The sequence below is a fragment of the Schistocerca nitens genome, chromosome 3, assembly GCF_023898315.1.
Source record: "Schistocerca nitens isolate TAMUIC-IGC-003100 chromosome 3, iqSchNite1.1, whole genome shotgun sequence".
Lineage (NCBI taxonomy): Eukaryota > Metazoa > Arthropoda > Insecta > Orthoptera > Acrididae > Schistocerca > Schistocerca nitens.
The window spans coordinates 666,104,372-666,122,038 of record NC_064616.1 but is presented as its reverse complement, the minus strand read 5'-3'; the positions used below and the strand labels follow the sequence as shown (position 1 = coordinate 666,122,038).

At 42.5% G+C, this 17,667-nt stretch overlaps 1 protein-coding gene across 4 annotated transcripts in view; it reads left to right on the top strand.

Moving 5' to 3' along the window:
• The window catches only part of LOC126248628 (plasma membrane calcium-transporting ATPase 2), a 401,953-nt gene that overhangs the window by 79,821 nt on the left and 304,465 nt on the right, over positions 1-17,667 (top strand). For all 4 annotated transcript variants that reach the window (XM_049949802.1, XM_049949801.1, XM_049949800.1 and 1 more), the window contains exon 2: positions 17,136-17,199. The gene's annotated coding sequence lies outside the window, so the exon portion shown is untranslated. The remainder of the gene's footprint in view (positions 1-17,135; positions 17,200-17,667) is intronic.

Sequence of the window (17,667 nt, the reverse complement as noted above, 5' to 3'; positions counted from 1 at the left end):
GGTCCGGCACACAGTTTTAATCTGCCAGAAGGTTTCGTATACGGGGAGATCGGGACCGTACAAAGGATGTTTAATGGCTTGTCAGTGAAATTAGCTAATAGCTGTATGCTGCACCATGCTCTATGCAGCACGTTCGTATGATCAAAAACATCTGAAGTTCCTCTGAAGTGGGTAGGTTTATAAACTTATTAGAGAGTAGGATGAAATATCTATTAAGATGTCTGTAGAGCGAACATAAGAACGACAAAGTTGCAAATCGCTTCTGAAAACGATCATCCTGGAATATTAGCCAGAAACAATTCTACTTTAATTCCTCCGAAATGAAGAGAACGAAGGATGCAGAGAATGGAAAGGCGACTACCAGGTTAATGGCCTAAAAGAATAAAGTGCAGTAGGAAAATTTTAATCTCGCAAGGGTGCAGGCTTTCCTTTAAAAAAAGGCGAAATGATGGTGTGGTGGCCCTCAACTACGTACCCTCCGACTCAGAGTTGCAATATTAATAGTTTTTACTGATTTCGTTGTCTAGGGGCTGGGATACGTAGTTGCCATATTACAGGCCAAATACTGCCGAGTCTACAGTATACGATAAGAACACACACATGACTCGAATGGTCGAAGGTTTCTATCACTCGGCAATTGCGAATTATGAATGTAACATATAAATTTATAAATGAGATTGCAATTAAATAAAATCTGCATGTACTATTTTAACGACTTTAAATGATGAGTACAATAGTAGAAGTCCTTTTGAGAATGCGGTGTGTTTCTGCAAAACACCTATTGGTGTCGATGGTTCAGCAATTAAATAAAATATAGGTTGAATAACAGGGAAACAATAGATTCCTACTTCACGTAATTAGTTATGAACAGCAACATAGCGCGCGAGATATTCACTTCTGAACGCATACTAAGTCTTCACTGCAGAAGCCACGGAAATAACACAAGAACGCAGGTCGGCACTCAGAAATATTTCTATCCTCCGCGACCACGCCCAAACTGCTCCACTGTCCAAGCCTGTCGGCCGACTGTGCGTCCGTCGCGCCGCGCGCCGTATCGTCCCGGACTCTCCGTGCGCTGTTCCGTACTCTCTCGCGCCGCCCTGTCCAGAACTCCCGCTCCATTCACTTCGGTAGTCGCCTCTCTTAGTAACGAGCGCTGTGATTGGCGATACCGCTTCCGTCATGTCTCCAAGCCAACGCACACTCTCTAACATTTTGAAACACATTCGAAATACTGGATTTACATTTAAATAACTTGAAATTAAATATTCCGACGACTGGACCATAGACACGCTCCAACACCTATTATTAAATAAACAAATAGTTCAAACAAACTTACATCAAAGGAATAGAACAGAAGATAGCCAGTAGCCTAAAGTCTGTGCTTTCCAAAACACAGTAAATATTTAAACAATTTCTTCATGAATAGTATATATCGAATATAAACAAAGACATAGGCGAATAAATATATTTATAAGCATGCTGCTACAGTTTATTCGTGTATCCGTGGAATACTTAAAGCCTGACACGATCGATAGTAATGGGCCACTTTGACCTCCAATAACTCATGTACCATTCAAGTTACATGCCTGTAATTCATATCAATTTAGGTAGACACTAATAGCTTTCTAAAGACACGTCAATCGACGGAATCGTTTAGATTTTGGAAATTCGTTGCTGCGTCTTGCTTGTATAATTGTCAGATACTAAACTTTAAATTAATAAAGATAGTGAAAATCTGATTACACCATCAGAATCGTCGTGCAAATAATGGTAATGTACATATTTCTTTTTGAGGTATCATGATTCCTATGGCTACTATTAATTTCTATACGAACTGTGAAATGTCTGACATTAAGGTTTCACAAAGTCCGCCGTCTTTGGCACTCCCGGCATAGACACCTCCTTCATAGACACAAAGCACCGTCTTCGTCACAGCGTCAACATGGAGTTCCCAGCCACGCGATGGGACTGGACCCCTCTTCCTTCGGCCAACGTCCGGCACCACGTGGTCGGCCCGCCGAACGGTCCGTGCGGCCACGCCAACACCCAACTTAGAATATTTTCACGCCACAATTCGCCCGTTACCTCACAAGGGGAGCGACCTACTGAAAAAGTATTAAGTACTTCGTCGAAGTAAAAAATTCCACTGATCGAAACTATTTCTTTAAATGTACATTTGAAGTATCACTAGTGATATTGACTTAAATATCTTTTCGACTTGTAAATTTAGCTTAAGATACGTTAATATGAGTTAAATATGTTGGAACACGTGAGGCAATACTGACCTTACGACTTAAATTAGAAGAAAGATTAAGGAAAGGCAAACCTACGTTTCTAGCATTTGTAGACTTAGAGAAAGCTTTTGACAATGTTGATTGGAATACTCTTACAAATTCTGAAGGTGGCAGGGGTAAAATACAGGGAGCGAAAGGCTATTTACAGTAGGTACAGAAAGCAGATGGCGGTTGTAAGAGTCGAGGGGCATGAAAGGGAAGAAGTGGTTGAGAAGGGAGTGAGACAGGGTTGTAGCCTATCCCCGATGTTATTCAATCTGTATATTGAGCAAGCAGTAAAGGAAACAAAAGAGAAATTCGGAGTAGGTATTAAAATCCATGGAGAATAAATAAAAACTTTGAGGCTCGCCGATGACATTGTAATTCTGTCAGAGGCAGCAAAGGACTAGGAAGAGCAGTTGAACGGAATGGACAGTGTCTTGAAACGAGGGTATAAGATGAACATCAACAAAAGCAAAACGAGGATAATGGAATGTAGTGGAATTAAGTCGGTTGATGCTGAGGGAATTAGATTAGGAAATGAGACACTTAAAGTAGTAAAGGAGTTTTGTTATTTGGGGAGCAAAATAACTGACGATGGTCGAAGTAGAGAGGGTATAAAATGTAGACTGGCAATGGCAAGGAAAGTGTTTCTGAAGAAGAGAAATTTGTTAACATCGAGTATAGATTTAAATGTCAGGAAGTCGTTTCTGAAAGTATTTGTATGGAGTGTAGCCATGTATGGAAGTGAAACGTGGACGATAAGTAGCTTAGACAAGAAGAGAATAGAAGCTTTCGAAATGTGGTGCTACAGAAGAATGCTGAAGATTAGATGGGTAGATCACATAACTAATGAGGAGGTATTGAATAGGATTGGGGAGAAGTTTGTGGCATAACTTGACTAAAAGAAGGGATCGGTTGGTAGGACATATTCTGAGGCATCAAGGGATCACCAGTTTAGTACTGGAGGGTAGCGTGGAGGGTAAAAATCGTAGAGGGAGACCAAGAGATGAATACACTAAGCAGATTCAGAAGGATGTAGGCTGCAGGAGGTACTGGGAGATGAAGCTTGCACAGGATAGAGTAGCATGGAGAGCTGCAGCAAAACCAGTCTTGGGAGTGAAGACAACAACATCATGTTAATTCGGCAAGAATTGACAAGCTACGTGACATTCCATCCAATGGTTTTAAATGTCCAAGAGATTGTTTGAGTTGATGGCCGCAAAAAAAAACCAGCCAAAATGAAATGCACATTGATCAGAGTTCAAACCTGCAAATGACAGCCAGTCGGAACAACGTTGGCAACATGTGGGCCCATCCGCGTGTCGCCAAAGTTGTGTAGAGTGCGCTGGGAAGCCCTTAGGCATCCTCCGCACAGTCCCATTCACTTCCCATAATTTTTGGATCCCTGAAGAGACATTCGTGGCCGTCTATTTCTTTGGACGAAACGGTGCACGACTGGGTAAAATCATGGTTCCGTAGGCAACTGAGACCGTTTTGTCTCACAGTGAGTTAAATGTATTAAGTTATGGCGATTACTGTCGAAATAATAAACAGTTCACTATTCCATCTATCTCGTTTTCATATTCAAATGTGTGTGAAATCTTATGGGACTTAACTGCTAAGGTCATCAGTCCCTAAGGTTACACACTACTTAACCTAAATTATCCTAAGGACGCACGCGCGCACGCGCACTCCCCGCGCCCGAGGGAGGACTCGAACCTCCGCTGGGACCAGTCGCACAGTCCATGACTGCAGGCGCCTCAGAGCGCCCGGCTAATCCCGCGCGGCTTGTTTTCATGTCTCTCCCTGTTACAGTGCGTCTGCACTATGTAACAACTGCTCGCCCATTCCCTCCTTTCTCCGCTCTCTGTATGCTTGGAGTCATCTGAAATTCTGTGCTACAAATTATTTACTACTTTTTCTGTAAGATTCACCATAAAAATTGCGCAGAAACGCTAATTTGATGGGCTGCAAAATGTTAGTCAGTGTTACTTTCACTATCAAACTGAAATTTTCGAAGTTACATTGATTCTTTACGCTTGCAAAAGTATTTCGTCTAAAAATAGTTGCAAAACGAGAAAAGGTATATAATCTATAAAAATAAAATGCCGTTCCTAGTTATCTATTCGACCAGCGGCAATACAAAAATCTAATTCGTTTCAAATAATAAATATCTGGTTTGATTCTACTTACAGACGGTCCAGGGAACCTGCCAGTCAGTTTTATTTTGAAGAGATTAATGTTACACAATACTGGCTACGTCAAAGGAAAAAGAGCGTGCCCATCGGTGCTTCAAGCTTACACTGCATAACGTGAGGGAGAAAAAGTGGTTGTGGGCGTAGCTGAGCGTGCAAATATTTTCGGTGACATTTCTAGAGCCTGCAGCAGTCAACACAAATATTTCACTAACCCTTTCAGAACTGGCAACGGAGAAAGTTTCATTAAAAATAGTGGGCGTTCACACGAAATAAATTCCGACGAGAATTTCCAATCACCGGATTAACGATGTTCCCATGTCTTCCGGCTTAGGGCTTAGAGGAAACTGTAATGCAGAACTTAGACTGAAAACCTGCTTAAAGCTTTTGAATTTGACGACGCTGCTTCGAATATTCTTCTTTAGTTAACCTCGAACGTTTTGCATAAAGTGGGATGCATTTGGAACTCTAGTTTTCATTCTATTTTCGTTTTGCAACCGGTTAACGGTAACGTAAAATGCACGTGGTAGCTCCTTGCCGTTTTAGAGGGATCCTAGTCTACATACGTACAAAGTAATCCTATGATACATCTAAGTAAACAGCAGCGTGCTTCAATAACCAGAGGTATGTATCGTCTCACAGCGTAAGTCGTCTCGCCAGATCGAGATAATACTGAGATCAGCAGCTTAACTCGGGCGCATTTAATGCGGCCGCTTGGTAGATTCTGGCTGGCGCCACGTGTATTGATTCTCGTTCGTGACTCGGACGAGGCTGTGTAGTGGACTACATCCACCCATCAAAAAGCAGGCGCGCGTCAGTTGCTGCGCATCGCCGCTCTCCACTACCGCGCGTCTTCGATAGCATTGCCATGGAAAACAAACCTTCCAATTGCCCATACTAGTCGAGCTAAAGTTTCTTTTAAAGGGAACAGCCTTTCCTAATTGTAAATCGTAAATTGTTACCTACACTAGCGACTGAAAGTGTCCAAAAATCTTAAACACACGTGTGTTTGAAGTTAGTGTGTGACTGACACACACACACTTTAAAGGGAAGCATCAAATCTTGGGCGATAGTATTGGAGTGATACGAGCTAATTTACGAAACAAATTAGACATTGTGCTTTCAGGATGTTTGTTAGGATACTAGTCATTAAGTTAGTAATTTTCCAGTTGGCGTTAGTTTAGAGAACGTCCCCTTTCATCACGGACAATCTCTGTTGAAATGCATTTGTTCTAGCTGAATACGAAACGGACAACACGTTTCGTTTGTTTAGAAAGTGCGATAGCGGGGAAGTTTTTCTGTGGTGCCGCGACGGTGTGATAACTTTTAGCGGCGACAGTTCGTGAAACTTTACAAAATAGAGGAAATAAGGTAGTTGGCTAATCACTTTCGCAGATACTGGAAGCAGCTGGATCACTCTGAGATACTGACAACATCTATATTTAGCGAAAAAGTTAGTGATAAAATACTGAACGCTTCGTTACGACCCATGTCACTGTAGGAAGATTTTGTTAAAGAATGAATTCAACGAGGTAGTCAAAAGGGAGTACATAGACGCACTGTTGTAAAAAACAAAAAAAAAAGATTCTGCTGGTAAGACACTTTCTAAATTCTATCTGCATCAGGTGGACAACTTTAAGAAACTGGAGAGAGGGGAAGAGCGACAATCAGTTGTTAAGTCAGCGAGAGAACTTAAGTGAATTTCGCGAAGATTTGTTGATTATGGTTCTAACTCGCGTCTCTTTTGATAGTTAGCTGTTAAAATGGAAGCAGCTGCGTACAGAAACGGCAACAATTTGGTAGCATCTGTGCTGGCAGCCACGGTTCGTGTTTCCGCGCTCATGTAGGCAGATCATCGTAAGTGGCAGTAATTCTCCTCTTGCTACTCCGTGTTTGCCAGTGTGCCATGTCTGTGTGTAGCAGAGTTGCGGTCGGTAAACAGTAAGTGGAGCAAAATCTACCCTAAATGGTTTCCAAAGAGTCTTCTGACGAGAATGTGTAATCTTAATTAGGAATTCTGCAAGTATTTCATTCGAGGTGTGTGTGTGTGTGTGTGTGTGTGTGTGTGTGTGTGTGTGAGAGAGAGAGAGAGAGAGAGAGAGAGAGAGAGAGAGAGAGAGAGCGCGCGCGCGTTAGCTTCCATTGGCAACGACCCACAATGCGGGAGAGTGTAACGCTCACTTTCTTCATAGCTTCTCAATACGACTGACAAAATTAGGTTACAGATGTCATAGGCACTAAAGCAACTCAGATTCGCATTCACAGCTTCAGTTCCACAAGAACCTCACAATTTGCAAGTTTCGAGTCTCCGTCTGGCACACACTTCTAATTTCTCAGGAAATATCAAATCGGTGCACACTCCACAGCACCCAGCTACTACAAATTCACTAAAATTCTTTCGCTGACAAAAGAATAGCAGCCAGACCAATATTTGAACATCTGTCTCAAAGCTAACGTTTGCCTCTCGTTCTGAAGCTCTCTTGTTAATTGAATAATATTTTCCCCTTCTTATAGGGAGAGAACGTTTTAAAACTAGCTTATTAGCAGGATCCTTCCCTTTCAAACAGTCTAATTTTCTGTTGCTCTATCTGATTCTCTCATTGGATTCGCAGTGAGATGGATTAATGACGCGTCGAAAATGGCATGCGGATTTGCCGGAACCAGAAACGTGTAAACCTACTTCCGGGATTCCAGCCACTAGACGTTTGGTTTTCTTTACAAAATCAGTTAAGGCGACCACTGTGGCCTCAGCGTTCGCTTTCCAGTACCCAATCTGAGCTTTCACTACCACTCTAATAACCTCGTTGTTACGATAATCGTACTCATGCTAACGTATTTCCCATCACGGATGAGGTAGCTAAGCGGGATCCTGAAATAGCCTCTGCGATCCTGTAAGTGGAAGAAATGTTCTTATAGAACAAGGCTAACATTTCTTTCAAATTCTTAAGAGAAGTTGGACGTGGACCGCTGGAAATGAACGGAGAGACTGATGATAGGGATTAGACATACAGATATCAGCCTGTTAAAACAGCTCCGCGAAAATTGTCCTTTTTAAAGTGTATCTATCTTCACAGTGACATCTGTGTGGTGCAGTTGTTCGCTTAGTTTCCACGAAAAATAGGGCACTTCGGCTCACTGCAGAGTAGTGGGTATTAAGAGAACTGAAAATAAATTTTCATGTAAGATCTCTTGGAAGGCATTTTGCAAAGTTATATTCAGTATGATTTCCTTTGATGACGACACTCCGGCCGCGCTGTTGAGGGCATCCACCTAATGTAGGAATGTTGTCGACAGACCATAGTTCAGCCCGCATAGAAACAGCGTGCATACGAGGCCATTTGGTCTGACAGAAAGAGACTTCTTTAGATCGTAATATGTTAGATTTGGAGATGTCGGTTGACGATAAACTGTCCAGAACTAAGAATTTTCTGACGGCACAGTATTTGCCTAACCGATTGATCTAAATGCAGAAAAAACGGATAATTAAAATTCATGTAACCGAAGCTATCATATTTAACTTCATACTTCACAATATTTAACCAATAACTTCTAAATTTCATTTATATGTACCTGCCATTTTTCACAACTTAATCGGGACACTCCTAATTTGCCACTTCCTCTCGCGCCTCCCGATTATTTCATTACGTCTCCGGATTTTTAGCTAATAATTGCCAAATCGTAAGAAATTCGTTTCGAAAAGCCGCCATTTCAGTCTTTTGGCCAATGGTCGGAAGTCCTTTAGTAATTAGTCGTTTTTAATTGATGTGTGTATCGAGGTTCATAGAAATTAGGAAGTCGCCTGCGACCTACACATGGATTGCAATTTTTCCACTCTCCCGTGCTTCTATAGAAAGTCCACTTATACTGCTCAGTGTTTCGCTCTGTCTGGGCTTGGGTCTTGTCATTGTGCTCAAGTGAAGTCGCTTATTAAACGTTTCTATAATTGGTATAAATCATTAGAGTGGGTGGTAATGTGTGTAATTTTGTCACCTGTATCCCTGAAAGGCTTTATTTTTGTGTAAGCGTTTGTTCCACGTGTATCTTATTCGTCATATTCGTAGCGTTTTGATTTGATAGTTTGTTTTTCATTATGGCGTAAAATATAACGGTTTTTGATGTGGAAACAAAAGCATAAAGAAAACGTTACATTTGTGAATCGCAATAAAAATCTGAAATTCGGTGTTAAAAGTGAGTTACGGGGTTGGTAAGCTGCTGAATGCTTACTTCGTTTGTTTTAGAACATATTTGCCTATCAGTTGCGCTAACCGGCGAGCCAGCTGTTCACGAAAGTTTTCCCGGATAGCAGTGCAGCGAAACCTGTCGTAATTATAGGAAAAATGACGAAAAAGCTAAAAAAATCTTATAAAATGGCCAATCTTTCAAAATTTCTATTTCAGTTAAAGATAGTAACAAAGGTGATGCGAATTTGTACCGTGCTTCTTACTGTTTATAATAATACGACCCAAAAAATAGAGTAGCTTATTATATCTGCCTGACTTCCAAGAGGGGTTCCACTGGTGTCAGCTTCCCAACGTAGCACAGAGTACCAGGCTTACGCCCCAGATAAATGATAGGGAATCAACGTTTTGGGTAGTTACAGTATCTTCGTGTTTTTATAACTGTTACAGAACTTCACAACGTCATAGGGAGACGCAGATCATTTCTCTGCACTATAGCGAGAATGAGCTGCGGTTTTTGATCATTCTTAGCTCTTGATTTTTAAAGCTGACTCTCCCGATATTTTATTTTTTGAAGTTTCGCAAGTATGTGCATATCGACGCCATTTGGATGGCAGGCAGAGAATATCAGCCTGGCTTTTAACAATAGATAAATGACAAAAATAACATTTAAACAATTACCTAAAGTGGCAAAGAACGTATAATTTCGCCCTTTTTCAGTTTGTCTACCTTACTGATCTCACGAAGAGTATTTCATATGTGGTATGCCAGGGGACTAAGAATGTTTACATAACAGGCTTTTGTATTCTGTCTAGAGTGACAGGACCAAAGTGATATTTTTTTACCTGTGTAGTCTCGCGATAGTGTAAATTAAATTTTTTTTGTTCGTCTGTGTAATAGATCAAGGGGGGCGAGGAGAGGGAGAAGAGAGGTGATGGAAATTCATGCACTATGTAGAGGCCACAAGACTGAACTAGCTGAAGAGAGTTGGAAGAACTTCCAGATAGCTGTAAGCCTGGGGACTCTAGAAACGTTGTCCCAAACCGTAGTGAACTAATTTACTAAAAATATAACTGCTTGCCAATACCTGTCTGAAAGCGGCTACTAGCTTCGTCGAATACATTGTGATTCTTAAACACTTTCCTTTGATTTCTGCAGTTAGGTGTTAACACATTGCCCTCAGTTCTGTGACAAAGTTTCAATCTTAAATGAATATTAGATATAAGAGGGATTGTTGTGAAATTGTACAAAATAATGGTTGAAATGCAGTGCTTTTATGGATATAAAAAAAATCAGAACTTCGACGGCAAAAAATTTTTTGATCAGTTGTATATGCCACGAGAATGTGGACTGACTGACTAGCAGCTGAACATCTGGAACTAACGGGCAAATGTGACACAATGCCCAGTGTAAGACTTGCTACACGAGCGATTCATGTCTATTATTTTATTTTCTGCCCTCGGTTCAGGTAGAACAGTTTCTGATCACTCGCGTTGGCGGCGACACGGAGATCCGGAACAAACAGGCGGTTATTGTTGTCGACGACGGCAGAGCTCACGAAGTGAACGACTAGCCAGAAGCAGTCCGAAGCGTAGTGAAAGACAACGTATGCGTGCGCAAACTGTCCAGTGAGCGATCAGAATAAAAAAACGTAAATACAGGCAAGGCCAGTCACTCGTCAATGGCACGTATTGAAGGCTTCAGAGAATATCGAGAGCCGCGGGCAGCGGTATTTACGGCGTGTCACGTCAGTGGACAGGCGCACGCCGTCTGCCTGAGGCGGCGGGAGCGAGCGCGGCTGTGCTGGACAGACGCCCCGACCTTCGCTCCATATCGATACTCAGCCTGGGCGGGCTGTCCGAATCACTGTCTGACACGAGAAATCCTCAAATACAGTGCAGGATTAAAACTGTACCGGCCTTACGGTTTATTGCTGGATGCTGACAAGTATTGAGTCCGACACGTGTTAAGTACGGACTGCATAGTAGTTAACGGTTTAATATTCTGTTAGACGTTGTCTACACGCATATGTGGCCAAACCCCCAAGTATCCGCTGTTTACATAATCTCCCCGAATATGATTCTAACGTTCAAAAAACGCACGCAGTCTGTGCTTCCCCGTACTACTTCCTCAGTCTACCAGCTAATGATGTGTCGGCTATTTCCGGGTCGTTTGTTAGACGGGAGTCAAAAGTCTGACACAGATGGCTCTGGTCCATAACTCATTTCTCTCATTTATGATAGTAACCCGTTAATCTTGCGAGCAGCTTGCGGCATCGCCTGAACGCTGCAGTGAAGTGTGAAACACTTATGTGATACTCCAGTTGTGGGAGAAAACAAATAGATTCGCCCAGAAAAGAACACAAACATTTTCCCTACGCCGGCTGTAGGCATCACGAGCAGATGCGCGCAGGCGGCCGACGACGAACTCTGTTAGTACTGACCGCTTAATGTATTGAACATGCAGATAATACCTAATGAAACTTAGTTACAGGCGTCTCTAAATCCAACAGAAAAAGTCAGTAGTATCCCTTAAACATCCTAAGTTGTAATTTCCTTGCGCAGTTACTGTAATGCATTCCAGCCTTCGGGCAGAATGCGGTAAAGTGATGGCTAAGGACAGCCTAAAATATTAGAAAATTCAACTCAAGTTTCCTGTCTTGAGTGCAGGCTTCCACACTAGTAGCTTCCAAATATGACTATTGATGGAAAAGTGATACATAAACATTGACTTGAAAACCTTTCCAGATTAATTTCCTCGAGTAGCAACTGACTAAAACCTCCACGGTCGTTATGCAGGATAGTAGTTTTCACCTCTGCCTTGGAGTAAAAAAATATTAGCCAGTCGTTCCCTGGCTACGTTATGTTTTTCCTAAATAAGTATTTATAATAGTTCCTTCCTTGATGGTAGGCATGAGCAGCTCGACGTATCAATTCGTTGCTACTGCAGTAAACGTTGCCGGAAGAAATGCGGCTAGGCAAGCTTCTGCGAAGGACTAGCGGGCTGGTTCGTAGGCGGAATGGTCTATTACAGTCTACGTTGGTCCAGCGGGCGCTAATGTAATACCCCACTCTTCCGTGTGGGAACGAAGTGAAGAGTAGAAATTAAAAACGAAGTGCCACTTCACAAAACGTGTTTTCAGTGCTATTGTGTACTTGGTTGTTGTCCTTAGACTTGAGCCAAGTGCCAAGTTGTGGAGAAAGTCTTTCAAAGATGCATTAGGAGATGGCACATCGTCTTCGTGCCAAGCTGTGCTTCTCGCTGGAGTGCCAAAATTTAAGATATAAGTGGCTTTCGTGGAGTACAGTTTTATTACATAAAAACCTGTTTATTCATTATTTCTGTTCTTCTGTTACCACAAAACTTAATGCTTCATTCTTTATGGCACTTCCAACGAAAACTTTCTTTCCGATATTTCATCGAAAACTTTCATTTTCAAGATCGTGACTGTGTGCACAATGCAAGTTCAGCGTTGGAGAGAACCACCAGCAATCAGCCACTGTTAATGATGCCATTCATGTGCACAAGTAGCGCCGTTACCGATTTCGAGCCGACATATTAACCTTCAGACGACTGTTAGCGTTTAGATGACATTGTTGTTTACATTAGATGTTGAGAACAAACCAGTCAACTAATGTAAACACCGAGCGAGGTGGCGCAGTGGTTAGCACACTGGACTCGCATTCGGGAGGACGACGGTTCAATCCCGTCTCCAGCCATCCTGATTTAGGTTTTCCGTGATTTCCCTAAATCGTCTCTGGCAAATCCCGGGATGGTTCCTTTGAAAGGGCACGGCCGATTTCCTTCCCAACCCGAGCTTGCGCTCCGTCTCTAATGACCTCGTTGTCGACGGGACGTTAAACACTAACCACCACCACCACCACCAACTAATGTAAACAAATACAAATGTAACGTAAACTTCACAGCCGTCTGGAGATGAACCTTTCGGTTCGAAACTAGTAATGGCGCAAGTTTTGTACATGCATGACATTAACAGTAGCTGGTTTCTGATGGTTTCTTCGTTACAAGAACGAACGCATAAAAACTTTATTGGCACCTAGAACCAATCAGTTTCCTGGTACAGCACTCCGAATGATGTTAGTATTTTCCTTATTCGTCTCACTAATCTTTTTTTTTTGTGATACGGCGAGCAGCGTAATTCTGTGGTATCAGAATACCATAAGTTTTTTGCTACAGATAGTTTCTCGTTCTTCTGACAAGTGTGAGATTACGCATTAAAAACCCTTTAACCTCCCACTCTCCAGACGTTGCGTGAGCGGCAGTGCAATAGCAGGAGCTATTAAAGGCAGTAGTGCGGAAGGGCCACTAGTGGATTGGTGTCTCATCCATATTGCGTGCGTGCGGCATGCCAGCGAGGTGAACGACACAGTGCGTGCGGGCTCTGGCGTATCGATTCGGGCGCCACCGAGGCCTAGACGCGGCAAGGACACTGCCTACCGCTAACAAGCGACACCCGCCCGCCTTTGAATGTCCTCCGCTGCCGATTCCCCGCCCTGAGCCACGCCCCCAAGTTGTCGGCTTCAAAATATGTCAGGCGGGCGGGTCGCCTCTCCGGGTTAAAAGGGAATAGATTTTTTGAGACACGCTATATTCTGCTGACTACTACACAAAATGTGATGTAACATAAAGTGCTCGCTCCATTCACAGAACACGTGGACAGTCTGAAACGACACGTAACTGCTATATTTCATAGCAGCAGGATTAATCACTTCACACATTAGAATTGATGAAAAGTTTTTTTTTTATATTCGTACGGCAGAACAATACCAGAGCACCTGACCAAATGTTTGTGCGAGTGCTAAGATCGTTACTTGTTCTGGCGTTTCCAGTGACAGTCTACATCTACATCTACATCCATACTCCGCAAACCACCCGACGGTGTGTGGCGGAGGGTACCCTGAGTACCTATATCGGTTCTCCCTTCTATTCGTCTCGTTTTGTTCGTGGAAAGAAGAATTGTCGGTATGCTTCTGTGTGGGCTCTAATCTCTCTGATTTTATCCTCATGGTCTCTTCGCGAGATATACGTAGGAGGGAGCAATATACTGCTTGACTCTTCGGTGAAGGTATGTTCTCGAAACTTCAACAAAAGCCCGTACCGAGCTACTGAGCGTCTCACATGCAGAGTCTTCCACTGGAGTTTATCTATCACCTCCGTAACGCTTTCGCGATTACTAAATGATCCTGTAACGAAGCGCGCTGCTCCCCGTTGGATCTTCTCTCTCTCTCTCTCTCTCTCTCTCTCTCTCTCTCTCTCTCTCTCTCTCTCTCTCTTTTCTATCAACCCTATCTGGCACGGATCCCACACTGCTGAGCAGTATTAAAGCAGTGGGCGAACAAGCGTACTGTAACCTACTTCCTTTGTTTTCGGATTGCATTTCCTTAGGATTCTTCCAATGAATCTGTCTGGCATCTGCTTTACCGACGATCAACTTTATATGATCATTTCATTTTAAATCACTCCTAATGCCTACTCCCAGACCATTTATGGAATTAACTGCTTCCAGTTACTGACCTGCTATATTGTAGCTAAATGATAAAGGATCTTTCTTTCTATGTATTCGCAGAACATTACACTTGTCTACATTGAGATTCAATTGCCATTCCCTACACCACAGCATCATCTGCAAAAAGCCTCGGTGAACTTCCGATGTTATCCACAAGGTCATTTATGTAGATTGTGAATAGCAACTGTCCTATGACACTCCCCTGCGGCACACCTGAAATCACTCTTACTTCGGAAGACTTCTCTCCATTGAGAATGACATGCAGCGTTCTGTTATCTAGGAACTCTTCAATCCAATCACACAATTGGTCTGATAGTCCATATGCTCTTACTTTGTTCATTAAACGACTGTGAGGAACTGTATCGAACGCCTTGCGGAAGTCAAGAAACACGGCATCTAGCTGGGAACCCGTGTCTATGGCCCTCCGAGTCTTTCGTTTTTGAATGCATTAGTGCCATAGTTTGGGATAATTGGCAAATCATACCTTTCATTCCACCTCTGTTCCCTTTCCTCATCGCAATACCTTAAATATTTTCGAACAGTCTACCTGGTCAGTTGGCTCTCAGGTCCGAAGCACTTACAGGACGAAGAGACGGGTTGATTGAGAAATTGAACTCGTATTTGGTAGGCTCGGGCTTCAAATTCCAGTCCTGCCATTGAGATTTAGGCCTCCGTAGTTTCCTAAATCGGGCTGATGGTCTTGTTTACACTGAAGTTGCAGCTAAATTGAGTGCCCGCTGCTTACGGCTGCAGAATGCGTCCCACGTTACGTGGCAGTTTAACTGTGTGAACGAGTTCTGGGGCATAGCGAATAAATACCTGATTGTCACTGCTATATAAATTAATTTGATGAGCCAGTTGTCTCAAGGAAGTATTAACTACTGAAAGCTCATGGTCCTGAGGATTCCATACCACGACTCCATGCGGTCTCATCCTCCGATAGCGTTGAATGGCGCCTGGAAGAACGTCTTTTCGTAGCTGCACCCACATAAACGCCGGCCCGTGCTGGCGCTTCTGAAACGGGCCAAGAATAAACTTGTCACGCTACTGCAAATTGATGTACTTACCGCCTAGCGGGCTTGTGCAACAGCGTGGCGTCTGCTGTTTGTTGTAGCTGCAACAAATCTGCTTGTAACTATAGCGTATTGCACTGGAGCCCACTATACAATATATTGGTTAACTGACTCTTGACGCCTCGTCATTTAACACATCTTTTGTCAGGGGAAGGGTTATTTTTTGGCAGAAACAAAAATTGCTTGGAAACAACTTCAGAACTTTTCACCACGCAATGGGCGTTAGAAAAGAAATATGATTGGCCAAGAAACAATAATTGTTCAAAGAAAATAGTACTTAAACCATTTCATTGCAAGCATGTAAATAAAGAAAAAAGTAGGCAACAAGATGATCTGAAGTATTTTTTCGTAATATGATAGTGGGTTAGGTATGAAGTTATCACGCTATAGCTAGGACGGTGACTCCGAATTCTAATGGTGGTGGTGATACATTGCTCACTTCTTATTTTTTGAAGATACAGAAGGTATCCCAGACCTTTAGGGGCAAATGCTTTCACGGAAGGTTGAGAATCCTAAACTGAAACATTTGAGGTAAGGATCTCTAATGAGCGGAAATATTCATTATTGACGTTAACAATTTATACATTATAGCAGCAACTTACGCTCGCAACAGCGTTCCAGTACAGACTGCAGAGTCGACATGTGACTGCTGGTGAGTATCGTACCTCACGACCAGTCATCATAATCGTCACCATCACCATCATCGTCTCCGTATTCTCTTCGTTGTAATTCTTCTTCGAAAGCCTTGGACAGCGCTGTGTGGTTTGAACGACATAGCTTTTCGTATGTTTCTATACGACGATAAATTTCTTTAAATTAGAGCGACGCCTGTTGAGACAGCTTTCTCTGTTTTCCAACCACTACATTAATAAGTACTTGGATGTAGGTTCCTGTAACGAGTAGTACTCCGTCTTAGTCACGAATTGTAAACTGTAGTCACTCCACGGTGTACTTGTTACGTATTGTTTCCTGTTTTCTTTTTCTTAAAGGCATTCGTCGACCACTGTATTATTGCACCTGGAAGTGAGGGCGTTTCGGTCGGCTCATTGAGAGTCAGCACGTAATCGGGGTTGATAGTACACGCACAACCGACTTGAAATCATTGACAATGCGACTGCGACACGTATTTAATCATCACTGACTTGATTACCATAGCGTCACCGCGTATTTCCGACAACGGCCAAGTGAAATAACATTGTCGTTGAGTGATACCGTCACTTAAGTGGATGCGGCAGGCAGTTTTTGCGAAACAAGCGCTGTTTGTAGATACACGCCCCAAGCTCTTTCCTCATTCTAGACATCGTATCGCCTGAAATAACAGCTCTGACAATAGGTTCGGAATGCCTAATACTCTATATAGGTTCCTCCACATGCCGTGAGGATTTGGCTGGCACTACCTGTGTAATACAATCTCGACGAAATAGTTCACTGACAAACTCGAGGCAGCTTCAATTCTATTCAATTTACATGTTAATTTTCGGAGAAAACGTGCGCTTGATTTTACATGACTGCGCTGTGATCAAAATACGGTAGTTAACTGGCGGTACTGTCTACGCAGCTAGATTGTTATGTAACAGTCGTTGATAACTGTGTTATCGCGACAAAGTAACCACCTCTCACGCAGAAGTGCAGTCGGGAAAGGTCCTTTTAACTGGGCAGCAGTGTTCAAATACCGCGACTTTTCAGCAAGTGTTCTACTGGCACTTTTTACTGATCTGATTAAGCGCATTTACACATTCTGGAACCTCTGCAGTCCGTTCATTATCGCCGAGACTCGTTCATCCCCTTTACGAGGCGACTTCCGCAAATTAAATTTCGTGTTTGTCATAAATTTTATCATTCGTGTTCGATGAAAATTTAATAATGTTTCTTTTTTTTTTCAGGAACGCTGTCTGCGGCCAGCATTTCATATAGAAGAAATTTGATGTCCATCTCGTTTTACTACAGGTACTTAACTCAAGCATTTCTTATATACGACTTGGAGGTAGTTCACTATGATGCGTATGATTTACATACGTGTATACTTTCGTAAACTAATTGTACAGAGGAAAGTACTAAGAGCCGAAATGTTTGACTGCATTGATCTTGTAATGTGAAAGCTGGAAAAATTTCTAGACCAGCAAAGGCAAGTGACAAGCGACTGCTGAAATGAATCCATGAGCTCAGCAGTTCACAATTTGCTTTTAACTTGTAGATACAGTCATTCAATCTTTCACGTGACTTCTAATCAGTAACGTTTTGGAGCAGGAGCTAGGTCTCTCATGAGCAAAATACCCTTGAATATTCGTGCGAATAACCGATGACAAGAACATTTTGTGTCGTAATAACAGGGTGTAAATTTCAAACGAAATGGTTACGTGGAACGTGTTATAAAAGACACACATAATGTATGTATTCACCTGATAAACTAACAGC